The 24,614-nt window shown below is 51.1% G+C and overlaps 36 non-coding genes across 36 annotated transcripts; 24 read left to right on the top strand and 12 right to left on the bottom strand.

Annotated features, from left to right (window-relative positions):
• Positions 1 to 2: 2 nt before the first annotated feature.
• Positions 3 to 74, bottom strand: trnae-cuc (transfer RNA glutamic acid (anticodon CUC)). The gene has a single exon. It is a non-coding gene; the product is annotated as a tRNA-Glu (tRNA).
• A 122-nt stretch (positions 75 to 196) lies between these two features.
• Positions 197 to 267, top strand: trnag-gcc (transfer RNA glycine (anticodon GCC)). Its single transcript has one exon. It is a non-coding gene; the product is annotated as a tRNA-Gly (tRNA).
• A 601-nt stretch (positions 268 to 868) lies between these two features.
• On the top strand, positions 869 to 941 carry trnam-cau (transfer RNA methionine (anticodon CAU)). The gene has a single exon. It is a non-coding gene; the product is annotated as a tRNA-Met (tRNA).
• Positions 942 to 2,126: 1,185 nt separating this feature from the next.
• trnae-cuc (transfer RNA glutamic acid (anticodon CUC)) lies at positions 2,127 to 2,198 on the bottom strand. Its single transcript has one exon. It is a non-coding gene; the product is annotated as a tRNA-Glu (tRNA).
• A 122-nt stretch (positions 2,199 to 2,320) lies between these two features.
• Positions 2,321 to 2,391, top strand: trnag-gcc (transfer RNA glycine (anticodon GCC)). The gene has a single exon. It is a non-coding gene; the product is annotated as a tRNA-Gly (tRNA).
• A 601-nt stretch (positions 2,392 to 2,992) lies between these two features.
• Positions 2,993 to 3,065, top strand: trnam-cau (transfer RNA methionine (anticodon CAU)). Its single transcript has one exon. It is a non-coding gene; the product is annotated as a tRNA-Met (tRNA).
• Positions 3,066 to 4,250: 1,185 nt separating this feature from the next.
• On the bottom strand, positions 4,251 to 4,322 carry trnae-cuc (transfer RNA glutamic acid (anticodon CUC)). The gene has a single exon. It is a non-coding gene; the product is annotated as a tRNA-Glu (tRNA).
• Positions 4,323 to 4,444: 122 nt separating this feature from the next.
• Positions 4,445 to 4,515, top strand: trnag-gcc (transfer RNA glycine (anticodon GCC)). Its single transcript has one exon. It is a non-coding gene; the product is annotated as a tRNA-Gly (tRNA).
• A 601-nt stretch (positions 4,516 to 5,116) lies between these two features.
• On the top strand, positions 5,117 to 5,189 carry trnam-cau (transfer RNA methionine (anticodon CAU)). The gene has a single exon. It is a non-coding gene; the product is annotated as a tRNA-Met (tRNA).
• A 1,185-nt stretch (positions 5,190 to 6,374) lies between these two features.
• Positions 6,375 to 6,446, bottom strand: trnae-cuc (transfer RNA glutamic acid (anticodon CUC)). Its single transcript has one exon. It is a non-coding gene; the product is annotated as a tRNA-Glu (tRNA).
• A 122-nt stretch (positions 6,447 to 6,568) lies between these two features.
• Positions 6,569 to 6,639, top strand: trnag-gcc (transfer RNA glycine (anticodon GCC)). The gene has a single exon. It is a non-coding gene; the product is annotated as a tRNA-Gly (tRNA).
• A 601-nt stretch (positions 6,640 to 7,240) lies between these two features.
• trnam-cau (transfer RNA methionine (anticodon CAU)) lies at positions 7,241 to 7,313 on the top strand. Its single transcript has one exon. It is a non-coding gene; the product is annotated as a tRNA-Met (tRNA).
• Positions 7,314 to 8,498: 1,185 nt separating this feature from the next.
• Positions 8,499 to 8,570, bottom strand: trnae-cuc (transfer RNA glutamic acid (anticodon CUC)). The gene has a single exon. It is a non-coding gene; the product is annotated as a tRNA-Glu (tRNA).
• A 122-nt stretch (positions 8,571 to 8,692) lies between these two features.
• trnag-gcc (transfer RNA glycine (anticodon GCC)) lies at positions 8,693 to 8,763 on the top strand. Its single transcript has one exon. It is a non-coding gene; the product is annotated as a tRNA-Gly (tRNA).
• A 601-nt stretch (positions 8,764 to 9,364) lies between these two features.
• trnam-cau (transfer RNA methionine (anticodon CAU)) lies at positions 9,365 to 9,437 on the top strand. The gene has a single exon. It is a non-coding gene; the product is annotated as a tRNA-Met (tRNA).
• A 1,185-nt stretch (positions 9,438 to 10,622) lies between these two features.
• On the bottom strand, positions 10,623 to 10,694 carry trnae-cuc (transfer RNA glutamic acid (anticodon CUC)). Its single transcript has one exon. It is a non-coding gene; the product is annotated as a tRNA-Glu (tRNA).
• A 122-nt stretch (positions 10,695 to 10,816) lies between these two features.
• Positions 10,817 to 10,887, top strand: trnag-gcc (transfer RNA glycine (anticodon GCC)). The gene has a single exon. It is a non-coding gene; the product is annotated as a tRNA-Gly (tRNA).
• Positions 10,888 to 11,488: 601 nt separating this feature from the next.
• trnam-cau (transfer RNA methionine (anticodon CAU)) lies at positions 11,489 to 11,561 on the top strand. Its single transcript has one exon. It is a non-coding gene; the product is annotated as a tRNA-Met (tRNA).
• A 1,185-nt stretch (positions 11,562 to 12,746) lies between these two features.
• On the bottom strand, positions 12,747 to 12,818 carry trnae-cuc (transfer RNA glutamic acid (anticodon CUC)). Its single transcript has one exon. It is a non-coding gene; the product is annotated as a tRNA-Glu (tRNA).
• A 122-nt stretch (positions 12,819 to 12,940) lies between these two features.
• trnag-gcc (transfer RNA glycine (anticodon GCC)) lies at positions 12,941 to 13,011 on the top strand. The gene has a single exon. It is a non-coding gene; the product is annotated as a tRNA-Gly (tRNA).
• Positions 13,012 to 13,612: 601 nt separating this feature from the next.
• Positions 13,613 to 13,685, top strand: trnam-cau (transfer RNA methionine (anticodon CAU)). The gene has a single exon. It is a non-coding gene; the product is annotated as a tRNA-Met (tRNA).
• Positions 13,686 to 14,870: 1,185 nt separating this feature from the next.
• Positions 14,871 to 14,942, bottom strand: trnae-cuc (transfer RNA glutamic acid (anticodon CUC)). The gene has a single exon. It is a non-coding gene; the product is annotated as a tRNA-Glu (tRNA).
• A 122-nt stretch (positions 14,943 to 15,064) lies between these two features.
• On the top strand, positions 15,065 to 15,135 carry trnag-gcc (transfer RNA glycine (anticodon GCC)). The gene has a single exon. It is a non-coding gene; the product is annotated as a tRNA-Gly (tRNA).
• A 601-nt stretch (positions 15,136 to 15,736) lies between these two features.
• On the top strand, positions 15,737 to 15,809 carry trnam-cau (transfer RNA methionine (anticodon CAU)). Its single transcript has one exon. It is a non-coding gene; the product is annotated as a tRNA-Met (tRNA).
• Positions 15,810 to 16,994: 1,185 nt separating this feature from the next.
• On the bottom strand, positions 16,995 to 17,066 carry trnae-cuc (transfer RNA glutamic acid (anticodon CUC)). Its single transcript has one exon. It is a non-coding gene; the product is annotated as a tRNA-Glu (tRNA).
• Positions 17,067 to 17,188: 122 nt separating this feature from the next.
• On the top strand, positions 17,189 to 17,259 carry trnag-gcc (transfer RNA glycine (anticodon GCC)). Its single transcript has one exon. It is a non-coding gene; the product is annotated as a tRNA-Gly (tRNA).
• A 601-nt stretch (positions 17,260 to 17,860) lies between these two features.
• On the top strand, positions 17,861 to 17,933 carry trnam-cau (transfer RNA methionine (anticodon CAU)). The gene has a single exon. It is a non-coding gene; the product is annotated as a tRNA-Met (tRNA).
• Positions 17,934 to 19,118: 1,185 nt separating this feature from the next.
• Positions 19,119 to 19,190, bottom strand: trnae-cuc (transfer RNA glutamic acid (anticodon CUC)). Its single transcript has one exon. It is a non-coding gene; the product is annotated as a tRNA-Glu (tRNA).
• A 122-nt stretch (positions 19,191 to 19,312) lies between these two features.
• On the top strand, positions 19,313 to 19,383 carry trnag-gcc (transfer RNA glycine (anticodon GCC)). Its single transcript has one exon. It is a non-coding gene; the product is annotated as a tRNA-Gly (tRNA).
• A 601-nt stretch (positions 19,384 to 19,984) lies between these two features.
• On the top strand, positions 19,985 to 20,057 carry trnam-cau (transfer RNA methionine (anticodon CAU)). The gene has a single exon. It is a non-coding gene; the product is annotated as a tRNA-Met (tRNA).
• A 1,185-nt stretch (positions 20,058 to 21,242) lies between these two features.
• Positions 21,243 to 21,314, bottom strand: trnae-cuc (transfer RNA glutamic acid (anticodon CUC)). The gene has a single exon. It is a non-coding gene; the product is annotated as a tRNA-Glu (tRNA).
• A 122-nt stretch (positions 21,315 to 21,436) lies between these two features.
• trnag-gcc (transfer RNA glycine (anticodon GCC)) lies at positions 21,437 to 21,507 on the top strand. The gene has a single exon. It is a non-coding gene; the product is annotated as a tRNA-Gly (tRNA).
• Positions 21,508 to 22,108: 601 nt separating this feature from the next.
• trnam-cau (transfer RNA methionine (anticodon CAU)) lies at positions 22,109 to 22,181 on the top strand. The gene has a single exon. It is a non-coding gene; the product is annotated as a tRNA-Met (tRNA).
• Positions 22,182 to 23,366: 1,185 nt separating this feature from the next.
• On the bottom strand, positions 23,367 to 23,438 carry trnae-cuc (transfer RNA glutamic acid (anticodon CUC)). Its single transcript has one exon. It is a non-coding gene; the product is annotated as a tRNA-Glu (tRNA).
• Positions 23,439 to 23,560: 122 nt separating this feature from the next.
• Positions 23,561 to 23,631, top strand: trnag-gcc (transfer RNA glycine (anticodon GCC)). Its single transcript has one exon. It is a non-coding gene; the product is annotated as a tRNA-Gly (tRNA).
• A 601-nt stretch (positions 23,632 to 24,232) lies between these two features.
• trnam-cau (transfer RNA methionine (anticodon CAU)) lies at positions 24,233 to 24,305 on the top strand. The gene has a single exon. It is a non-coding gene; the product is annotated as a tRNA-Met (tRNA).
• Positions 24,306 to 24,614: the final 309 nt, after the last annotated feature.

The following is a 24,614-nucleotide window of genomic DNA, read 5'->3' as shown; positions in this document are numbered from 1 at the left end:
GTTTCCCTGACCGGGAATCGAACCCGGGCCGCGGCGGTGAGAGCGCCGAATCCTGACCACTAGACCATCAGGGAGCTGCCACAGAGGTGTCTTGATGAGTGACGCGTGGGTGTATCGGGCTACATTTTCCGCTGCGCCTCGAGAGGAGCGCTTGGGCAATGGCGCGAATTCGTTGAGAAAACTGCCACGTGTGTGAGCATTGGTGGTTCAGTGGTAGAATTCTCGCCTGCCACGCGGGAGACCCGGGTTCGATTCCCGGCCAATGCACGGTTCCTTTATGCGTGGGGTCTTGGGGAGCATTAAGTTTGTTCTCGGTCACGGCCAGACGGCATCAAGATTTGGAACAAGAAGCCTGTGCAAACCAAACTTGGGTTGGACATCGTATCTGCATTAAGTCAAGATGTTGTTGAGAGGAGACTTTGGACAGTGGCGCGAATTCGGCGGGACAATTGGCAGACTTAGAATTGTCGCCTGCCAGCGCCAGTGGGTGACTGAATATATGTTTACAGACATTGCTGGTAAACCCGTGTGTCTTATTAGTGGAGCTAATGTGGCTGTAATTAAGGAATTTAACTTAAGACGGCACTACGAGACAAAAGAAGAATGGTCCGTTTTGGGGGAAGATGGTGTCTTGAGCCTCGCTTGATACACAGTACGTGGCAAAGGCAACCCATCCATTGTCTACCGCTTGTCCCTTTCAGGTAAGCCGGAGCTGGGTCAAAACACCGTTTTTAGGATCTCCTGTGGCACTCTTCACCTCCAAAACCCGTTCAGGGCTTAAATACCTGGGGACTCACCTTTGTTTGTCCAAGCTGAATTTCATTTCTGTGCAGCTTCGAGAAATCGTCCATTTTCAGGTTCCCTGTCAGCCTCGTTGGCGCAGTAGGCAGCGCGTCAGTCTCATAATCTGAAGGTCGTGAGTTCGAGCCTCACACGAGGCAGGTGTTTTGGTACAGAGTTGGTCCATCCATTTTGTACCTCTTCTACCCATTTCGAGGACGCTGGAGCCTTAGAACCACTCCTTTGTAGTGGATTTTCAGCCTCCTCCGATGCGAGATCTAGAACAGGGATCAATCCAAATCATTCTGCCATTGACCGTGGAAAGCCTTCCCATCTGTTTGATTTCAAGACTCACACGTGGCAGGCGATCCTCCCCTATGGATGTGTGCCGGCCCTCTGAAACCACTTCATCCAACTTTCACCACAATTCCTCTTTCTTTTCTCAGGTCAGAATTGCGGGGCACCACACGTTGGCTCCCAAATGACCCCTACCTGTTATTTCTTCTAGGACACTTTGTCCAGGTAGGGTTAGGAATGTCTTTGCATTGGAAGCGGATGAACAAGGGCTGATAATTGCTTATCAGCAGCTCCCGAGCTGAGTCTCTGGAGGTTGCCTGGAGTTCCTTTGCCAACAGGGTCCATGGAGAGGGATAATTTGAAGTCATTCTTGCCTGACTGTTAAGTTGGAACAAGAAGTCTATGCAAACCAAACTTGGGTTGGACATCGTATCTGCATTAAGTCAAGATGTTGTTGAGAGTAGACTTTGGAGAGTGGCGCGAATTCGACGAGACAATTGGCAGACTTGTAAGGGCTGGTGGCTGAGCGTTAGAACTGTCGCCTGCCACATGTGAATCACGAAATCAGAAGGTAGTGACTTGTAGCCTCACGCAAGCGATGTGCTTTGATGCGCAGTACGTGGCAGAGTTTGTGCATCCATTTTAAGCGTCTGGAGAGGAGAGTTTGGACAGTAGCGCGAATTCAGCGGGACAATTGGCGGACATGCAAGGGTTGTTAGCTCAGCGGTAGAATTGTCGCCTGCCATGCGCAAGTCTCGAAAACTGGCGGTGTTGAGCTCTATCCTCACGGGAGGCATGTTTTGATGGGCAGTTCGGCCACACATTTTTTGGATGTCCTGTCACACCCTTCACCTCCAAGACGGCAGCTCATCCTGGGCTAGAAGAACTGGCAACTCTGCTTCATTTGTTGACGGCTTCAAGGAATGGTCCGTTTTGGGGGGAGATGGTGCCTTGAGGCTCTCTTGATACACAGTACGTGGCAAAGGCAACCCATCCATTGTCTACCGCTTGTCCCTTTCGGGTAAGGCGGAGGTGGGGCAAAACACAGTTTCCCTGACCGGGAATCGAACCCGGGCCGCGGCGGTGAGAGCGCCGAATCCTGACCACTAGACCATCAGGGAGCTGCCACAGAGGTGTCTTGATGAGTGACGCGTGGGTGTATCGGGCTACATTTTCCGCTGCGCCTCGAGAGGAGCGCTTGGGCAATGGCGCGAATTCGTTGAGAAAACTGCCACGTGTGTGAGCATTGGTGGTTCAGTGGTAGAATTCTCGCCTGCCACGCGGGAGACCCGGGTTCGATTCCCGGCCAATGCACGGTTCCTTTATGCGTGGGGTCTTGGGGGGCATTAAGTTTGTTCTCGGTCACGGCCAGACGGCATCAAGATTTGGAACAAGAAGCTTGTGCAAACCAAACTTGGGTTGGACATCGTATCTGCATTAAGTCAAGATGTTGTTGAGAGGAGACTTTGGACAGTGGCGCGAATTCGGCGGGACAATTGGCAGACTTAGAATTGTCGCCTGCCAGCGCCAGTGGGTGACTGAATATATGTTTACAGACATTGCTGGTAAACCCGTGTGTCTTATTAGTGGAGCTAATGTGGCTGTAATTAAGGAATTTAACTTAAGACGGCACTACGAGACAAAAGAAGAATGGTCCGTTTTGGGGGAAGATGGTGTCTTGAGCCTCGCTTGATACACAGTACGTGGCAAAGGCAACCCATCCATTGTCTACCGCTTGTCCCTTTCAGGTAAGCCGGAGCTGGGTCAAAACACCGTTTTTAGGATCTCCTGTGGCACTCTTCACCTCCAAAACCCGTTCAGGGCTTAAATACCTGGGGACTCACCTTTGTTTGTCCAAGCTGAATTTCATTTCTGTGCAGCTTCGAGAAATCGTCCATTTTCAGGTTCCCTGTCAGCCTCGTTGGCGCAGTAGGCAGCGCGTCAGTCTCATAATCTGAAGGTCGTGAGTTCGAGCCTCACACGAGGCAGGTGTTTTGGTACAGAGTTGGTCCATCCATTTTGTACCTCTTCTACCCATTTCGAGGACGCTGGAGCCTTAGAACCACTCCTTTGTAGTGGATTTTCAGCCTCCTCCGATGCGAGATCTAGAACAGGGATCAATCCAAATCATTCTGCCATTGACCGTGGAAAGCCTTCCCATCTGTTTGATTTCAAGACTCACACGTGGCAGGCGATCCTCCCCTATGGATGTGTGCCGGCCCTCTGAAACCACTTCATCCAACTTTCACCACAATTCCTCTTTCTTTTCTCAGGTCAGAATTGCGGGGCACCACACGTTGGCTCCCAAATGACCCCTACCTGTTATTTCTTCTAGGACACTTTGTCCAGGTAGGGTTAGGAATGTCTTTGCATTGGAAGCGGATGAACAAGGGCTGATAATTGCTTATCAGCAGCTCCCGAGCTGAGTCTCTGGAGGTTGCCTGGAGTTCCTTTGCCAACAGGGTCCATGGAGAGGGATAATTTGAAGTCATTCTTGCCTGACTGTTAAGTTGGAACAAGAAGTCTATGCAAACCAAACTTGGGTTGGACATCGTATCTGCATTAAGTCAAGATGTTGTTGAGAGTAGACTTTGGAGAGTGGCGCGAATTCGACGAGACAATTGGCAGACTTGTAAGGGCTGGTGGCTGAGCGTTAGAACTGTCGCCTGCCACATGTGAATCACGAAATCAGAAGGTAGTGACTTGTAGCCTCACGCAAGCGATGTGCTTTGATGCGCAGTACGTGGCAGAGTTTGTGCATCCATTTTAAGCGTCTGGAGAGGAGAGTTTGGACAGTAGCGCGAATTCAGCGGGACAATTGGCGGACATGCAAGGGTTGTTAGCTCAGCGGTAGAATTGTCGCCTGCCATGCGCAAGTCTCGAAAACTGGCGGTGTTGAGCTCTATCCTCACGGGAGGCATGTTTTGATGGGCAGTTCGGCCACACATTTTTTGGATGTCCTGTCACACCCTTCACCTCCAAGACGGCAGCTCATCCTGGGCTAGAAGAACTGGCAACTCTGCTTCATTTGTTGACGGCTTCAAGGAATGGTCCGTTTTGGGGGGAGATGGTGCCTTGAGGCTCTCTTGATACACAGTACGTGGCAAAGGCAACCCATCCATTGTCTACCGCTTGTCCCTTTCGGGTAAGGCGGAGGTGGGGCAAAACACAGTTTCCCTGACCGGGAATCGAACCCGGGCCGCGGCGGTGAGAGCGCCGAATCCTGACCACTAGACCATCAGGGAGCTGCCACAGAGGTGTCTTGATGAGTGACGCGTGGGTGTATCGGGCTACATTTTCCACTGCGCCTCGAGAGGAGCGCTTGGGCAATGGCGCGAATTCGTTGAGAAAACTGCCACGTGTGTGAGCATTGGTGGTTCAGTGGTAGAATTCTCGCCTGCCACGCGGGAGACCCGGGTTCGATTCCCGGCCAATGCACGGTTCCTTTATGCGTGGGGTCTTGGGGGGCATTAAGTTTGTTCTCGGTCACGGCCAGACGGCATCAAGATTTGGAACAAGAAGCCTGTGCAAACCAAACTTGGGTTGGACATCGTATCTGCATTAAGTCAAGATGTTGTTGAGAGGAGACTTTGGACAGTGGCGCGAATTCGGCGGGACAATTGGCAGACTTAGAATTGTCGCCTGCCAGCGCCAGTGGGTGACTGAATATATGTTTACAGACATTGCTGGTAAACCCGTGTGTCTTATTAGTGGAGCTAATGTGGCTGTAATTAAGGAATTTAACTTAAGACGGCACTACGAGACAAAAGAAGAATGGTCCGTTTTGGGGGAAGATGGTGTCTTGAGCCTCGCTTGATACACAGTACGTGGCAAAGGCAACCCATCCATTGTCTACCGCTTGTCCCTTTCAGGTAAGCCGGAGCTGGGTCAAAACACCGTTTTTAGGATCTCCTGTGGCACTCTTCACCTCCAAAACCCGTTCAGGGCTTAAATACCTGGGGACTCACCTTTGTTTGTCCAAGCTGAATTTCATTTCTGTGCAGCTTCGAGAAATCGTCCATTTTCAGGTTCCCTGTCAGCCTCGTTGGCGCAGTAGGCAGCGCGTCAGTCTCATAATCTGAAGGTCGTGAGTTCGAGCCTCACACGAGGCAGGTGTTTTGGTACAGAGTTGGTCCATCCATTTTGTACCTCTTCTACCCATTTCGAGGACGCTGGAGCCTTAGAACCACTCCTTTGTAGTGGATTTTCAGCCTCCTCCGATGCGAGATCTAGAACAGGGATCAATCCAAATCATTCTGCCATTGACCGTGGAAAGCCTTCCCATCTGTTTGATTTCAAGACTCACACGTGGCAGGCGATCCTCCCCTATGGATGTGTGCCGGCCCTCTGAAACCACTTCATCCAACTTTCACCACAATTCCTCTTTCTTTTCTCAGGTCAGAATTGCGGGGCACCACACGTTGGCTCCCAAATGACCCCTACCTGTTATTTCTTCTAGGACACTTTGTCCAGGTAGGGTTAGGAATGTCTTTGCATTGGAAGCGGATGAACAAGGGCTGATAATTGGTTATCAGCAGCTCCCGAGCTGAGTCTCTGGAGGTTGCCTGGAGTTCCTTTGCCAACAGGGTCCATGGAGAGGGATAATTTGAAGTCATTCTTGCCTGACTGTTAAGTTGGAACAAGAAGTCTATGCAAACCAAACTTGGGTTGGACATCGTATCTGCATTAAGTCAAGATGTTGTTGAGAGTAGACTTTGGAGAGTGGCGCGAATTCGACGAGACAATTGGCAGACTTGTAAGGGCTGGTGGCTGAGCGTTAGAACTGTCGCCTGCCACATGTGAATCACGAAATCAGAAGGTAGTGACTTGTAGCCTCACGCAAGCGATGTGCTTTGATGCGCAGTACGTGGCAGAGTTTGTGCATCCATTTTAAGCGTCTGGAGAGGAGAGTTTGGACAGTAGCGCGAATTCAGCGGGACAATTGGCGGACATGCAAGGGTTGTTAGCTCAGCGGTAGAATTGTCGCCTGCCATGCGCAAGTCTCGAAAACTGGCGGTGTTGAGCTCTATCCTCACGGGAGGCATGTTTTGATGGGCAGTTCGGCCACACATTTTTTGGATGTCCTGTCACACCCTTCACCTCCAAGACGGCAGCTCATCCTGGGCTAGAAGAACTGGCAACTCTGCTTCATTTGTTGACGGCTTCAAGGAATGGTCCGTTTTGGGGGGAGATGGTGCCTTGAGGCTCTCTTGATACACAGTACGTGGCAAAGGCAACCCATCCATTGTCTACCGCTTGTCCCTTTCGGGTAAGGCGGAGGTGGGGCAAAACACAGTTTCCCTGACCGGGAATCGAACCCGGGCCGCGGCGGTGAGAGCGCCGAATCCTGACCACTAGACCATCAGGGAGCTGCCACAGAGGTGTCTTGATGAGTGACGCGTGGGTGTATCGGGCTACATTTTCCGCTGCGCCTCGAGAGGAGCGCTTGGGCAATGGCGCGAATTCGTTGAGAAAACTGCCACGTGTGTGAGCATTGGTGGTTCAGTGGTAGAATTCTCGCCTGCCACGCGGGAGACCCGGGTTCGATTCCCGGCCAATGCACGGTTCCTTTATGCGTGGGGTCTTGGGGGGCATTAAGTTTGTTCTCGGTCACGGCCAGACGGCATCAAGATTTGGAACAAGAAGCCTGTGCAAACCAAACTTGGGTTGGACATCGTATCTGCATTAAGTCAAGATGTTGTTGAGAGGAGACTTTGGACAGTGGCGCGAATTCGGCGGGACAATTGGCAGACTTAGAATTGTCGCCTGCCAGCGCCAGTGGGTGACTGAATATATGTTTACAGACATTGCTGGTAAACCCGTGTGTCTTATTAGTGGAGCTAATGTGGCTGTAATTAAGGAATTTAACTTAAGACGGCACTACGAGACAAAAGAAGAATGGTCCGTTTTGGGGGAAGATGGTGTCTTGAGCCTCGCTTGATACACAGTACGTGGCAAAGGCAACCCATCCATTGTCTACCGCTTGTCCCTTTCAGGTAAGCCGGAGCTGGGTCAAAACACCGTTTTTAGGATCTCCTGTGGCACTCTTCACCTCCAAAACCCGTTCAGGGCTTAAATACCTGGGGACTCACCTTTGTTTGTCCAAGCTGAATTTCATTTCTGTGCAGCTTCGAGAAATCGTCCATTTTCAGGTTCCCTGTCAGCCTCGTTGGCGCAGTAGGCAGCGCGTCAGTCTCATAATCTGAAGGTCGTGAGTTCGAGCCTCACACGAGGCAGGTGTTTTGGTACAGAGTTGGTCCATCCATTTTGTACCTCTTCTACCCATTTCGAGGACGCTGGAGCCTTAGAACCACTCCTTTGTAGTGGATTTTCAGCCTCCTCCGATGCGAGATCTAGAACAGGGATCAATCCAAATCATTCTGCCATTGACCGTGGAAAGCCTTCCCATCTGTTTGATTTCAAGACTCACACGTGGCAGGCGATCCTCCCCTATGGATGTGTGCCGGCCCTCTGAAACCACTTCATCCAACTTTCACCACAATTCCTCTTTCTTTTCTCAGGTCAGAATTGCGGGGCACCACACGTTGGCTCCCAAATGACCCCTACCTGTTATTTCTTCTAGGACACTTTGTCCAGGTAGGGTTAGGAATGTCTTTGCATTGGAAGCGGATGAACAAGGGCTGATAATTGGTTATCAGCAGCTCCCGAGCTGAGTCTCTGGAGGTTGCCTGGAGTTCCTTTGCCAACAGGGTCCATGGAGAGGGATAATTTGAAGTCATTCTTGCCTGACTGTTAAGTTGGAACAAGAAGTCTATGCAAACCAAACTTGGGTTGGACATCGTATCTGCATTAAGTCAAGATGTTGTTGAGAGTAGACTTTGGAGAGTGGCGCGAATTCGACGAGACAATTGGCAGACTTGTAAGGGCTGGTGGCTGAGCGTTAGAACTGTCGCCTGCCACATGTGAATCACGAAATCAGAAGGTAGTGACTTGTAGCCTCACGCAAGCGATGTGCTTTGATGCGCAGTACGTGGCAGAGTTTGTGCATCCATTTTAAGCGTCTGGAGAGGAGAGTTTGGACAGTAGCGCGAATTCAGCGGGACAATTGGCGGACATGCAAGGGTTGTTAGCTCAGCGGTAGAATTGTCGCCTGCCATGCGCAAGTCTCGAAAACTGGCGGTGTTGAGCTCTATCCTCACGGGAGGCATGTTTTGATGGGCAGTTCGGCCACACATTTTTTGGATGTCCTGTCACACCCTTCACCTCCAAGACGGCAGCTCATCCTGGGCTTGAAGAACTGGCAACTCTGCTTCATTTGTTGACGGCTTCAAGGAATGGTCCGTTTTGGGGGGAGATGGTGCCTTGAGGCTCTCTTGATACACAGTACGTGGCAAAGGCAACCCATCCATTGTCTACCGCTTGTCCCTTTCGGGTAAGGCGGAGGTGGGGCAAAACACAGTTTCCCTGACCGGGAATCGAACCCGGGCCGCGGCGGTGAGAGCGCCGAATCCTGACCACTAGACCATCAGGGAGCTGCCACAGAGGTGTCTTGATGAGTGACGCGTGGGTGTATCGGGCTACATTTTCCACTGCGCCTCGAGAGGAGCGCTTGGGCAATGGCGCGAATTCGTTGAGAAAACTGCCACGTGTGTGAGCATTGGTGGTTCAGTGGTAGAATTCTCGCCTGCCACGCGGGAGACCCGGGTTCGATTCCCGGCCAATGCACGGTTCCTTTATGCGTGGGGTCTTGGGGGGCATTAAGTTTGTTCTCGGTCACGGCCAGACGGCATCAAGATTTGGAACAAGAAGCCTGTGCAAACCAAACTTGGGTTGGACATCGTATCTGCATTAAGTCAAGATGTTGTTGAGAGGAGACTTTGGACAGTGGCGCGAATTCGGCGGGACAATTGGCAGACTTAGAATTGTCGCCTGCCAGCGCCAGTGGGTGACTGAATATATGTTTACAGACATTGCTGGTAAACCCGTGTGTCTTATTAGTGGAGCTAATGTGGCTGTAATTAAGGAATTTAACTTAAGACGGCACTACGAGACAAAAGAAGAATGGTCCGTTTTGGGGGAAGATGGTGTCTTGAGCCTCGCTTGATACACAGTACGTGGCAAAGGCAACCCATCCATTGTCTACCGCTTGTCCCTTTCAGGTAAGCCGGAGCTGGGTCAAAACACCGTTTTTAGGATCTCCTGTGGCACTCTTCACCTCCAAAACCCGTTCAGGGCTTAAATACCTGGGGACTCACCTTTGTTTGTCCAAGCTGAATTTCATTTCTGTGCAGCTTCGAGAAATCGTCCATTTTCAGGTTCCCTGTCAGCCTCGTTGGCGCAGTAGGCAGCGCGTCAGTCTCATAATCTGAAGGTCGTGAGTTCGAGCCTCACACGAGGCAGGTGTTTTGGTACAGAGTTGGTCCATCCATTTTGTACCTCTTCTACCCATTTCGAGGACGCTGGAGCCTTAGAACCACTCCTTTGTAGTGGATTTTCAGCCTCCTCCGATGCGAGATCTAGAACAGGGATCAATCCAAATCATTCTGCCATTGACCGTGGAAAGCCTTCCCATCTGTTTGATTTCAAGACTCACACGTGGCAGGCGATCCTCCCCTATGGATGTGTGCCGGCCCTCTGAAACCACTTCATCCAACTTTCACCACAATTCCTCTTTCTTTTCTCAGGTCAGAATTGCGGGGCACCACACGTTGGCTCCCAAATGACCCCTACCTGTTATTTCTTCTAGGACACTTTGTCCAGGTAGGGTTAGGAATGTCTTTGCATTGGAAGCGGATGAACAAGGGCTGATAATTGCTTATCAGCAGCTCCCGAGCTGAGTCTCTGGAGGTTGCCTGGAGTTCCTTTGCCAACAGGGTCCATGGAGAGGGATAATTTGAAGTCATTCTTGCCTGACTGTTAAGTTGGAACAAGAAGTCTATGCAAACCAAACTTGGGTTGGACATCGTATCTGCATTAAGTCAAGATGTTGTTGAGAGTAGACTTTGGAGAGTGGCGCGAATTCGACGAGACAATTGGCAGACTTGTAAGGGCTGGTGGCTGAGCGTTAGAACTGTCGCCTGCCACATGTGAATCACGAAATCAGAAGGTAGTGACTTGTAGCCTCACGCAAGCGATGTGCTTTGATGCGCAGTACGTGGCAGAGTTTGTGCATCCATTTTAAGCGTCTGGAGAGGAGAGTTTGGACAGTAGCGCGAATTCAGCGGGACAATTGGCGGACATGCAAGGGTTGTTAGCTCAGCGGTAGAATTGTCGCCTGCCATGCGCAAGTCTCGAAAACTGGCGGTGTTGAGCTGTATCCTCACGGGAGGCATGTTTTGATGGGCAGTTCGGCCACACATTTTTTGGATGTCCTGTCACACCCTTCACCTCCAAGACGGCAGCTCATCCTGGGCTTGAAGAACTGGCAACTCTGCTTCATTTGTTGACGGCTTCAAGGAATGGTCCGTTTTGGGGGGAGATGGTGCCTTGAGGCTCTCTTGATACACAGTACGTGGCAAAGGCAACCCATCCATTGTCTACCGCTTGTCCCTTTCGGGTAAGGCGGAGGTGGGGCAAAACACAGTTTCCCTGACCGGGAATCGAACCCGGGCCGCGGCGGTGAGAGCGCCGAATCCTGACCACTAGACCATCAGGGAGCTGCCACAGAGGTGTCTTGATGAGTGACGCGTGGGTGTATCGGGCTACATTTTCCGCTGCGCCTCGAGAGGAGCGCTTGGGCAATGGCGCGAATTCGTTGCGAAAACTGCCACGTGTGTGAGCATTGGTGGTTCAGTGGTAGAATTCTCGCCTGCCACGCCGGAGACCCGGGTTCGATTCCCGGCCAATACACGGTTCCTTTATGCGTGGGGTCTTGGGGAGCATTAAGTTTGTTCTCGGTCACGGCCAGACGGCATCAAGATTTGGAACAAGAAGCCTGTGCAAACCAAACTTGGGTTGGACATCGTATCTGCATTAAGTCAAGATGTTGTTGAGAGGAGACTTTGGACAGTGGCGCGAATTCGGCGGGACAATTGGCAGACTTAGAATTGTCGCCTGCCAGCGCCAGTGGGTGACTGAATATATGTTTACAGACATTGCTGGTAAACCCGTGTGTCTTATTAGTGGAGCTAATGTGGCTGTAATTAAGGAATTTAACTTAAGACGGCACTACGAGACAAAAGAAGAATGGTCCGTTTTGGGGGAAGATGGTGTCTTGAGCCTCGCTTGATACACAGTACGTGGCAAAGGCAACCCATCCATTGTCTACCGCTTGTCCCTTTCAGGTAAGCCGGAGCTGGGTCAAAACACCGTTTTTAGGATCTCCTGTGGCACTCTTCACCTCCAAAACCCGTTCAGGGCTTAAATACCTGGGGACTCACCTTTGTTTGTCCAAGCTGAATTTCATTTCTGTGCAGCTTCGAGAAATCGTCCATTTTCAGGTTCCCTGTCAGCCTCGTTGGCGCAGTAGGCAGCACGTCAGTCTCATAATCTGAAGGTCGTGAGTTCGAGCCTCACACGAGGCAGGTGTTTTGGTACAGAGTTGGTCCATCCATTTTGTACCTCTTCTACCCATTTCGAGGACGCTGGAGCCTTAGAACCACTCCTTTGTAGTGGATTTTCAGCCTCCTCCGATGCGAGATCTAGAACAGGGATCAATCCAAATCATTCTGCCATTGACCGTGGAAAGCCTTCCCATCTGTTTGATTTCAAGACTCACACGTGGCAGGCGATCCTCCCCTATGGATGTGTGCCGGCCCTCTGAAACCACTTCATCCAACTTTCACCACAATTCCTCTTTCTTTTCTCAGGTCAGAATTGCGGGGCACCACACGTTGGCTCCCAAATGACCCCTACCTGTTATTTCTTCTAGGACACTTTGTCCAGGTAGGGTTAGGAATGTCTTTGCATTGGAAGCGGATGAACAAGGGCTGATAATTGCTTATCAGCAGCTCCCGAGCTGAGTCTCTGGAGGTTGCCTGGAGTTCCTTTGCCAACAGGGTCCATGGAGAGGGATAATTTGAAGTCATTCTTGCCTGACTGTTAAGTTGGAACAAGAAGTCTATGCAAACCAAACTTGGGTTGGACATCGTATCTGCATTAAGTCAAGATGTTGTTGAGAGTAGACTTTGGAGAGTGGCGCGAATTCGACGAGACAATTGGCAGACTTGTAAGGGCTGGTGGCTGAGCGTTAGAACTGTCGCCTGCCACATGTGAATCACGAAATCAGAAGGTAGTGACTTGTAGCCTCATGCAAGCGATGTGCTTTGATGCGCAGTACGTGGCAGAGTTTGTGCATCCATTTTAAGCGTCTGGAGAGGAGAGTTTGGACAGTAGCGCGAATTCAGCGGGACAATTGGCGGACATGCAAGGGTTGTTAGCTCAGCGGTAGAATTGTCGCCTGCCATGCGCAAGTCTCGAAAACTGGCGGTGTTGAGCTCTATCCTCACGGGAGGCATGTTTTGATGGGCAGTTCGGCCACACATTTTTTGGATGTCCTGTCACACCCTTCACCTCCAAGACGGCAGCTCATCCTGGGCTAGAAGAACTGGCAACTCTGCTTCATTTGTTGACGGCTTCAAGGAATGGTCCGTTTTGGGGGGAGATGGTGCCTTGAGGCTCTCTTGATACACAGTACGTGGCAAAGGCAACCCATCCATTGTCTACCGCTTGTCCCTTTCGGGTAAGGCGGAGGTGGGGCAAAACACAGTTTCCCTGACCGGGAATCGAACCCGGGCCGCGGCGGTGAGAGCGCCGAATCCTGACCACTAGACCATCAGGGAGCTGCCACAGAGGTGTCTTGATGAGTGACGCGTGGGTGTATCGGGCTACATTTTCCGCTGCGCCTCGAGAGGAGCGCTTGGGCAATGGCGCGAATTCGTTGAGAAAACTCCCACGTGTGTGAGCATTGGTGGTTCAGTGGTAGAATTCTCGCCTGCCACGCGGGAGACCCGGGTTCGATTCCCGGCCAATGCACGGTTCCTTTATGCGTGGGGTCTTGGGGGGCATTAAGTTTGTTCTCGGTCACGGCCAGACGGCATCAAGATTTGGAACAAGAAGCCTGTGCAAACCAAACTTGGGTTGGACATCGTATCTGCATTAAGTCAAGATGTTGTTGAGAGGAGACTTTGGACAGTGGCGCGAATTCGGCGGGACAATTGGCAGACTTAGAATTGTCGCCTGCCAGCGCCAGTGGGTGACTGAATATATGTTTACAGACATTGCTGGTAAACCCGTGTGTCTTATTAGTGGAGCTAATGTGGCTGTAATTAAGGAATTTAACTTAAGACGGCACTACGAGACAAAAGAAGAATGGTCCGTTTTGGGGGAAGATGGTGTCTTGAGCCTCGCTTGATACACAGTACGTGGCAAAGGCAACCCATCCATTGTCTACCGCTTGTCCCTTTCAGGTAAGCCGGAGCTGGGTCAAAACACCGTTTTTAGGATCTCCTGTGGCACTCTTCACCTCCAAAACCCGTTCAGGGCTTAAATACCTGGGGACTCACCTTTGTTTGTCCAAGCTGAATTTCATTTCTGTGCAGCTTCGAGAAATCGTCCATTTTCAGGTTCCCTGTCAGCCTCGTTGGCGCAGTAGGCAGCGCGTCAGTCTCATAATCTGAAGGTCGTGAGTTCGAGCCTCACACGAGGCAGGAGTTTTGGTACAGAGTTGGTCCATCCATTTTGTACCTCTTCTACCCATTTCGAGGACGCTGGAGCCTTAGAACCACTCCTTTGTAGTGGATTTTCAGCCTCCTCCGATGCGAGATCTAGAACAGGGATCAATCCAAATCATTCTGCCATTGACCGTGGAAAGCCTTCCCATCTGTTTGATTTCAAGACTCACACGTGGCAGGCGATCCTCCCCTATGGATGTGTGCCGGCCCTCTGAAACCACTTCATCCAACTTTCACCACAATTCCTCTTTCTTTTCTCAGGTCAGAATTGCGGGGCACCACACGTTGGCTCCCAAATGACTCCTACCTGTTATTTCTTCTAGGACACTTTGTCCAGGTAGGGTTAGGAATGTCTTTGCATTGGAAGCGGATGAACAAGGGCTGATAATTGGTTATCAGCAGCTCCCGAGCTGAGTCTCTGGAGGTTGCCTGGAGTTCCTTTGCCAACAGGGTCCATGGAGAGGGATAATTTGAAGTCATTCTTGCCTGACTGTTAAGTTGGAACAAGAAGTCTATGCAAACCAAACTTGGGTTGGACATCGTATCTGCATTAAGTCAAGATGTTGTTGAGAGTAGACTTTGGAGAGTGGCGCGAATTCGACGAGACAATTGGCAGACTTGTAAGGGCTGGTGGCTGAGCGTTAGAACTGTCGCCTGCCACATGTGAATCACGAAATCAGAAGGTAGTGACTTGTAGCCTCACGCAAGCGATGTGCTTTGATGCGCAGTACGTGGCAGAGTTTGTGCATCCATTTTAAGCGTCTGGAGAGGAGAGTTTGGACAGTAGCGCGAATTCAGCGGGACAATTGGCGGACATGCAAGGGTTGTTAGCTCAGCGGTAGAATTGTCGCCTGCCATGCGCAAGTCTCGAAAACTGGCGGTGTTGAGCTCTATCCTCACGGGAGGCATGTTTTGATGGGCAGTTCGGCCACACATTTTTTGGATGTCCTGTCACACCCTTCACCTCCAAGACGGCAGCTCATCCTGGGCTTGAAGAACTGGCAACTCTGCTTCATTTGTTGACGGCTTCAAGGAATGGTCCGTTTTGGGGGGAGATGGTGCCTTGAGGCTCTCTTGATACACAGTACGTGGCAAAGGCAACCCATCCATTGTCTACCGCTTGTCCCTTTCGGGTAAGGCGGAGGTGGGGCAAAACACAGTTTCCCTGACCGGGAATCGAACCCGGGCCGTGGCGGTGAGAGCGCCGAATCCTGACCACTAGACCATCAGGGAGCTGCCACAGAGGTGTCTTGATGAGTGACGCGTGGGTGTATCGGGCTACATTTTCCGCTGCGCCTCGAGAGGAGCGCTTGGGCAATGGCGCGAATTCGTTGCGAAAACTGCCACGTGTGTGAGCATTGGTGGTTCAGTGGTAGAATTCTCGCCTGCCACGCCGGAGACCCGGGTTCGATTCCCGGCCAATGCACGGTTCCTTTATGCGTGGGGTCTTGGGGGGCATTAAGTTTGTTCTCGGTCACGGCCAGACGGCATCAAGATTTGGAACAAGAAGCCTGTGCAAACCAAACTTGGGTTGGACATCGTATCTGCATTAAGTCAAGATGTTGTTGAGAGGAGACTTTGGACAGTGGCGCGAATTCGGCGGGACAATTGGCAGACTTAGAATTGTCGCCTGCCAGCGCCAGTGGGTGACTGAATATATGTTTACAGACATTGCTGGTAAACCCGTGTGTCTTATTAGTGGAGCTAATGTGGCTGTAATTAAGGAATTTAACTTAAGACGGCACTACGAGACAAAAGAAGAATGGTCCGTTTTGGGGGAAGATGGTGTCTTGAGCCTCGCTTGATACACAGTACGTGGCAAAGGCAACCCATCCATTGTCTACCGCTTGTCCCTTTCAGGTAAGCCGGAGCTGGGTCAAAACACCGTTTTTAGGATCTCCTGTGGCACTCTTCACCTCCAAAACCCGTTCAGGGCTTAAATACCTGGGGACTCACCTTTGTTTGTCCAAGCTGAATTTCATTTCTGTGCAGCTTCGAGAAATCGTCCATTTTCAGGTTCCCTGTCAGCCTCGTTGGCGCAGTAGGCAGCACGTCAGTCTCATAATCTGAAGGTCGTGAGTTCGAGCCTCACACGAGGCAGGTGTTTTGGTACAGAGTTGGTCCATCCATTTTGTACCTCTTCTACCCATTTCGAGGACGCTGGAGCCTTAGAACCACTCCTTTGTAGTGGATTTTCAGCCTCCTCCGATGCGAGATCTAGAACAGGGATCAATCCAAATCATTCTGCCATTGACCGTGGAAAGCCTTCCCATCTGTTTGATTTCAAGACTCACACGTGGCAGGCGATCCTCCCCTATGGATGTGTGCCGGCCCTCTGAAACCACTTCATCCAACTTTCACCACAATTCCTCTTTCTTTTCTCAGGTCAGAATTGCGGGGCACCACACGTTGGCTCCCAAATGACCCCTACCTGTTATTTCTTCTAGGACACTTTGTCCAGGTAGGGTTAGGAATGTCTTTGCATTGGAAGCGGATGAACAAGGGCTGATAATTGCTTATCAGCAGCTCCCGAGCTGAGTCTCTGGAGGTTGCCTGGAGTTCCTTTGCCAACAGGGTCCATGGAGAGGGATAATTTGAAGTCATTCTTGCCTGACTGTTAAGTTGGAACAAGAAGTCTATGCAAACCAAACTTGGGTTGGACATCGTATCTGCATTAAGTCAAGATGTTGTTGAGAGTAGACTTTGGAGAGTGGCGCGAATTCGACGAGACAATTGGCAGACTTGTAAGGGCTGGTGGCTGAGCGTTAGAACTGTCGCCTGCCACATGTGAATCACGAAATCAGAAGGTAGTGACTTGTAGCCTCATGCAAGCGATGTGCTTTGATGCGCAGTACGTGGCAGAGTTTGTGCATCCATTTTAAGCGTCTGGAGAGGAGAGTTTGGACAGTAGCGCGAATTCAGCGGGACAATTGGCGGACATGCAAGGGTTGTTAGCTCAGCGGTAGAATTGTCGCCTGCCATGCGCAAGTCTCGAAAACTGGCGGTGTTGAGCTCTATCCTCACGGGAGGCATGTTTTGATGGGCAGTTCGGCCACACATTTTTTGGATGTCCTGTCACACCCTTCACCTCCAAGACGGCAGCTCATCCTGGGCTAGAAGAACTGGCAACTCTGCTTCATTTGTTGACGGCTTCAAGGAATGGTCCGTTTTGGGGGGAGATGGTGCCTTGAGGCTCTCTTGATACACAGTACGTGGCAAAGGCAACCCATCCATTGTCTACCGCTTGTCCCTTTCGGGTAAGGCGGAGGTGGGGCAAAACACAGTTTCCCTGACCGGGAATCGAACCCGGGCCGCGGCGGTGAGAGCGCCGAATCCTGACCACTAGACCATCAGGGAGCTGCCACAGAGGTGTCTTGATGAGTGACGCGTGGGTGTATCGGGCTACATTTTCCGCTGCGCCTCGAGAGGAGCGCTTGGGCAATGGCGCGAATTCGTTGAGAAAACTCCCACGTGTGTGAGCATTGGTGGTTCAGTGGTAGAATTCTCGCCTGCCACGCGGGAGACCCGGGTTCGATTCCCGGCCAATGCACGGTTCCTTTATGCGTGGGGTCTTGGGGGGCATTAAGTTTGTTCTCGGTCACGGCCAGACGGCATCAAGATTTGGAACAAGAAGCCTGTGCAAACCAAACTTGGGTTGGACATCGTATCTGCATTAAGTCAAGATGTTGTTGAGAGGAGACTTTGGACAGTGGCGCGAATTCGGCGGGACAATTGGCAGACTTAGAATTGTCGCCTGCCAGCGCCAGTGGGTGACTGAATATATGTTTACAGACATTGCTGGTAAACCCGTGTGTCTTATTAGTGGAGCTAATGTGGCTGTAATTAAGGAATTTAACTTAAGACGGCACTACGAGACAAAAGAAGAATGGTCCGTTTTGGGGGAAGATGGTGTCTTGAGCCTCGCTTGATACACAGTACGTGGCAAAGGCAACCCATCCATTGTCTACCGCTTGTCCCTTTCAGGTAAGCCGGAGCTGGGTCAAAACACCGTTTTTAGGATCTCCTGTGGCACTCTTCACCTCCAAAACCCGTTCAGGGCTTAAATACCTGGGGACTCACCTTTGTTTGTCCAAGCTGAATTTCATTTCTGTGCAGCTTCGAGAAATCGTCCATTTTCAGGTTCCCTGTCAGCCTCGTTGGCGCAGTAGGCAGCGCGTCAGTCTCATAATCTGAAGGTCGTGAGTTCGAGCCTCACACGAGGCAGGAGTTTTGGTACAGAGTTGGTCCATCCATTTTGTACCTCTTCTACCCATTTCGAGGACGCTGGAGCCTTAGAACCACTCCTTTGTAGTGGATTTTCAGCCTCCTCCGATGCGAGATCTAGAACAGGGATCAATCCAAATCATTCTGCCATTGACCGTGGAAAGCCTTCCCATCTGTTTGATTTCAAGACTCACACGTGGCAGGCGATCCTCCCCTATGGATGTGTGCCGGCCCTCTGAAACCACTTCATCCAACTTTCACCACAATTCCTCTTTCTTTTCTCAGGTCAGAATTGCGGGGCACCACACGTTGGCTCCCAAATGACTCCTACCTGTTATTTCTTCTAGGACACTTTGTCCAGGTAGGGTTAGGAATGTCTTTGCATTGGAAGCGGATGAACAAGGGCTGATAATTGGTTATCAGCAGCTCCCGAGCTGAGTCTCTGGAGGTTGCCTGGAGTTCCTTTGCCAACAGGGTCCATGGAGAGGGATAATTTGAAGTCATTCTTGCCTGACTGTTAAGTTGGAACAAGAAGTCTATGCAAACCAAACTTGGGTTGGACATCGTATCTGCATTAAGTCAAGATGTTGTTGAGAGTAGACTTTGGAGAGTGGCGCGAATTCGACGAGACAATTGGCAGACTTGTAAGGGCTGGTGGCTGAGCGTTAGAACTGTCGCCTGCCACATGTGAATCACGAAATCAGAAGGTAGTGACTTGTAGCCTCACGCAAGCGATGTGCTTTGATGCGCAGTACGTGGCAGAGTTTGTGCATCCATTTTAAGCGTCTGGAGAGGAGAGTTTGGACAGTAGCGCGAATTCAGCGGGACAATTGGCGGACATGCAAGGGTTGTTAGCTCAGCGGTAGAATTGTCGCCTGCCATGCGCAAGTCTCGAAAACTGGCGGTGTTGAGCTCTATCCTCACGGGAGGCATGTTTTGATGGGCAGTTCGGCCACACATTTTTTGGATGTCCTGTCACACCCTTCACCTCCAAGACGGCAGCTCATCCTGGGCTTGAAGAACTGGCAACTCTGCTTCATTTGTTGACGGCTTCAAGGAATGGTCCGTTTTGGGGGGAGATGGTGCCTTGAGGCTCTCTTGATACACAGTACGTGGCAAAGGCAACCCATCCATTGTCTACCGCTTGTCCCTTTCGGGTAAGGCGGAGGTGGGGCAAAACACAGTTTCCCTGACCGGGAATCGAACCCGGGCCGTGGCGGTGAGAGCGCCGAATCCTGACCACTAGACCATCAGGGAGCTGCCACAGAGGTGTCTTGATGAGTGACGCGTGGGTGTATCGGGCTACATTTTCCGCTGCGCCTCGAGAGGAGCGCTTGGGCAATGGCGCGAATTCGTTGCGAAAACTGCCACGTGTGTGAGCATTGGTGGTTCAGTGGTAGAATTCTCGCCTGCCACGCCGGAGACCCGGGTTCGATTCCCGGCCAATGCACGGTTCCTTTATGCGTGGGGTCTTGGGGGGCATTAAGTTTGTTCTCGGTCACGGCCAGACGGCATCAAGATTTGGAACAAGAAGCCTGTGCAAACCAAACTTGGGTTGGACATCGTATCTGCATTAAGTCAAGATGTTGTTGAGAGGAGACTTTGGACAGTGGCGCGAATTCGGCGGGACAATTGGCAGACTTAGAATTGTCGCCTGCCAGCGCCAGTGGGTGACTGAATATATGTTTACAGACATTGCTGGTAAACCCGTGTGTCTTATTAGTGGAGCTAATGTGGCTGTAATTAAGGAATTTAACTTAAGACGGCACTACGAGACAAAAGAAGAATGGTCCGTTTTGGGGGAAGATGGTGTCTTGAGCCTCGCTTGATACACAGTACGTGGCAAAGGCAACCCATCCATTGTCTACCGCTTGTCCCTTTCAGGTAAGCCGGAGCTGGGTCAAAACACCGTTTTTAGGATCTCCTGTGGCACTCTTCACCTCCAAAACCCGTTCAGGGCTTAAATACCTGGGGACTCACCTTTGTTTGTCCAAGCTGAATTTCATTTCTGTGCAGCTTCGAGAAATCGTCCATTTTCAGGTTCCCTGTCAGCCTCGTTGGCGCAGTAGGCAGCGCGTCAGTCTCATAATCTGAAGGTCGTGAGTTCGAGCCTCACACGAGGCAGGTGTTTTGGTACAGAGTTGGTCCATCCATTTTGTACCTCTTCTACCCATTTCGAGGACGCTGGAGCCTTAGAACCACTCCTTTGTAGTGGATTTTCAGCCTCCTCCGATGCGAGATCTAGAACAGGGATCAATCCAAATCATTCTGCCATTGACCGTGGAAAGCCTTCCCATCTGTTTGATTTCAAGACTCACACGTGGCAGGCGATCCTCCCCTATGGATGTGTGCCGGCCCTCTGAAACCACTTCATCCAACTTTCACCACAATTCCTCTTTCTTTTCTCAGGTCAGAATTGCGGGGCACCACACGTTGGCTCCCAAATGACCCCTACCTGTTATTTCTTCTAGGACACTTTGTCCAGGTAGGGTTAGGAATGTCTTTGCATTGGAAGCGGATGAACAAGGGCTGATAATTGCTTATCAGCAGCTCCCGAGCTGAGTCTCTGGAGGTTGCCTGGAGTTCCTTTGCCAACAGGGTCCATGGAGAGGGATAATTTGAAGTCATTCTTGCCTGACTGTTAAGTTGGAACAAGAAGTCTATGCAAACCAAACTTGGGTTGGACATCGTATCTGCATTAAGTCAAGATGTTGTTGAGAGTAGACTTTGGAGAGTGGCGCGAATTCGACGAGACAATTGGCAGACTTGTAAGGGCTGGTGGCTGAGCGTTAGAACTGTCGCCTGCCACATGTGAATCACGAAATCAGAAGGTAGTGACTTGTAGCCTCACGCAAGCGATGTGCTTTGATGCGCAGTACGTGGCAGAGTTTGTGCATCCATTTTAAGCGTCTGGAGAGGAGAGTTTGGACAGTAGCGCGAATTCAGCGGGACAATTGGCGGACATGCAAGGGTTGTTAGCTCAGCGGTAGAATTGTCGCCTGCCATGCGCAAGTCTCGAAAACTGGCGGTGTTGAGCTGTATCCTCACGGGAGGCATGTTTTGATGGGCAGTTCGGCCACACATTTTTTGGATGTCCTGTCACACCCTTCACCTCCAAGACGGCAGCTCATCCTGGGCTTGAAGAACTGGCAACTCTGCTTCATTTGTTGACGGCTTCAAGGAATGGTCCGTTTTGGGGGGAGATGGTGCCTTGAGGCTCTCTTGATACACAGTACGTGGCAAAGGCAACCCATCCATTGTCTACCGCTTGTCCCTTTCGGGTAAGGCGGAGGTGGGGCAAAACACAGTTTCCCTGACCGGGAATCGAACCCGGGCCGTGGCGGTGAGAGCGCCGAATCCTGACCACTAGACCATCAGGGAGCTGCCACAGAGGTGTCTTGATGAGTGACGCGTGGGTGTATCGGGCTACATTTTCCGCTGCGCCTCGAGAGGAGCGCTTGGGCAATGGCGCGAATTCGTTGCGAAAACTGCCACGTGTGTGAGCATTGGTGGTTCAGTGGTAGAATTCTCGCCTGCCACGCCGGAGACCCGGGTTCGATTCCCGGCCAATGCACGGTTCCTTTATGCGTGGGGTCTTGGGGGGCATTAAGTTTGTTCTCGGTCACGGCCAGACGGCATCAAGATTTGGAACAAGAAGCCTGTGCAAACCAAACTTGGGTTGGACATCGTATCTGCATTAAGTCAAGATGTTGTTGAGAGGAGACTTTGGACAGTGGCGCGAATTCGGCGGGACAATTGGCAGACTTAGAATTGTCGCCTGCCAGCGCCAGTGGGTGACTGAATATATGTTTACAGACATTGCTGGTAAACCCGTGTGTCTTATTAGTGGAGCTAATGTGGCTGTAATTAAGGAATTTAACTTAAGACGGCACTACGAGACAAAAGAAGAATGGTCCGTTTTGGGGGAAGATGGTGTCTTGAGCCTCGCTTGATACACAGTACGTGGCAAAGGCAACCCATCCATTGTCTACCGCTTGTCCCTTTCAGGTAAGCCGGAGCTGGGTCAAAACACCGTTTTTAGGATCTCCTGTGGCACTCTTCACCTCCAAAACCCGTTCAGGGCTTAAATACCTGGGGACTCACCTTTGTTTGTCCAAGCTGAATTTCATTTCTGTGCAGCTTCGAGAAATCGTCCATTTTCAGGTTCCCTGTCAGCCTCGTTGGCGCAGTAGGCAGCGCGTCAGTCTCATAATCTGAAGGTCGTGAGTTCGAGCCTCACACGAGGCAGGTGTTTTGGTACAGAGTTGGTCCATCCATTTTGTACCTCTTCTACCCATTTCGAGGACGCTGGAGCCTTAGAACCACTCCTTTGTAGTGGATTTTCAGCCTCCTCCGATGCGAGATCTAGAACAGGGATCAATCCAAATCATTCTGCCATTGACCGTGGAAAGCCTTCCCATCTGTTTGATTTCAAGACTCACACGTGGCAGGCGATCCTCCCCTATGGATGTGTGCCGGCCCTCTGAAACCACTTCATCCAACTTTCACCACAATTCCTCTTTCTTTTCTCAGGTCAGAATTGCGGGGCACCACACGTTGGCTCCCAAATGACCCCTACCTGTTATTTCTTCTAGGACACTTTGTCCAGGTAGGGTTAGGAATGTCTTTGCATTGGAAGCGGATGAACAAGGGCTGATAATTGCTTATCAGCAGCTCCCGAGCTGAGTCTCTGGAGGTTGCCTGGAGTTCCTTTGCCAACAGGGTCCATGGAGAGGGATAATTTGAAGTCATTCTTGCCTGACTGTTAAGTTGGAACAAGAAGTCTATGCAAACCAAACTTGGGTTGGACATCGTATCTGCATTAAGTCAAGATGTTGTTGAGAGTAGACTTTGGAGAGTGGCGCGAATTCGACGAGACAATTGGCAGACTTGTAAGGGCTGGTGGCTGAGCGTTAGAACTGTCGCCTGCCACATGTGAATCACGAAATCAGAAGGTAGTGACTTGTAGCCTCACGCAAGCGATGTGCTTTGATGCGCAGTACGTGGCAGAGTTTGTGCATCCATTTTAAGCGTCTGGAGAGGAGAGTTTGGACAGTAGCGCGAATTCAGCGGGACAATTGGCGGACATGCAAGGGTTGTTAGCTCAGCGGTAGAATTGTCGCCTGCCATGCGCAAGTCTCGAAAACTGGCGGTGTTGAGCTGTATCCTCACGGGAGGCATGTTTTGATGGGCAGTTCGGCCACACATTTTTTGGATGTCCTGTCACACCCTTCACCTCCAAGACGGCAGCTCATCCTGGGCTTGAAGAACTGGCAACTCTGCTTCATTTGTTGACGGCTTCAAGGAATGGTCCGTTTTGGGGGGAGATGGTGCCTTGAGGCTCTCTTGATACACAGTACGTGGCAAAGGCAACCCATCCATTGTCTACCGCTTGTCCCTTTCGGGTAAGGCGGAGGTGGGGCAAAACACAGTTTCCCTGACCGGGAATCGAACCCGGGCCGTGGCGGTGAGAGCGCCGAATCCTGACCACTAGACCATCAGGGAGCTGCCACAGAGGTGTCTTGATGAGTGACGCGTGGGTGTATCGGGCTACATTTTCCGCTGCGCCTCGAGAGGAGCGCTTGGGCAATGGCGCGAATTCGTTGCGAAAACTGCCACGTGTGTGAGCATTGGTGGTTCAGTGGTAGAATTCTCGCCTGCCACGCCGGAGACCCGGGTTCGATTCCCGGCCAATGCACGGTTCCTTTATGCGTGGGGTCTTGGGGGGCATTAAGTTTGTTCTCGGTCACGGCCAGACGGCATCAAGATTTGGAACAAGAAGCCTGTGCAAACCAAACTTGGGTTGGACATCGTATCTGCATTAAGTCAAGATGTTGTTGAGAGGAGACTTTGGACAGTGGCGCGAATTCGGCGGGACAATTGGCAGACTTAGAATTGTCGCCTGCCAGCGCCAGTGGGTGACTGAATATATGTTTACAGACATTGCTGGTAAACCCGTGTGTCTTATTAGTGGAGCTAATGTGGCTGTAATTAAGGAATTTAACTTAAGACGGCACTACGAGACAAAAGAAGAATGGTCCGTTTTGGGGGAAGATGGTGTCTTGAGCCTCGCTTGATACACAGTACGTGGCAAAGGCAACCCATCCATTGTCTACCGCTTGTCCCTTTCAGGTAAGCCGGAGCTGGGTCAAAACACCGTTTTTAGGATCTCCTGTGGCACTCTTCACCTCCAAAACCCGTTCAGGGCTTAAATACCTGGGGACTCACCTTTGTTTGTCCAAGCTGAATTTCATTTCTGTGCAGCTTCGAGAAATCGTCCATTTTCAGGTTCCCTGTCAGCCTCGTTGGCGCAGTAGGCAGCGCGTCAGTCTCATAATCTGAAGGTCGTGAGTTCGAGCCTCACACGAGGCAGGTGTTTTGGTACAGAGTTGGTCCATCCATTTTGTACCTCTTCTACCCATTTCGAGGACGCTGGAGCCTTAGAACCACTCCTTTGTAGTGGATTTTCAGCCTCCTCCGATGCGAGATCTAGAACAGGGATCAATCCAAATCATTCTGCCATTGACCGTGGAAAGCCTTCCCATCTGTTTGATTTCAAGACTCACACGTGGCAGGCGATCCTCCCCTATGGATGTGTGCCGGCCCTCTGAAACCACTTCATCCAACTTTCACCACAATTCCTCTTTCTTTTCTCAGGTCAGAATTGCGGGGCACCACACG

This window comes from Mchenga conophoros, linkage group LG23 (genome assembly GCF_057382185.1).
Source record: "Mchenga conophoros isolate Kocher_MC1m ecotype Shallow Benthic linkage group LG23, M_conophoros_male_GT1.1, whole genome shotgun sequence".
Lineage (NCBI taxonomy): Eukaryota > Metazoa > Chordata > Actinopteri > Cichliformes > Cichlidae > Mchenga > Mchenga conophoros.
Note: the sequence above shows the minus strand (reverse complement) of the source record. Positions and strands in the feature narration are given on the sequence as shown.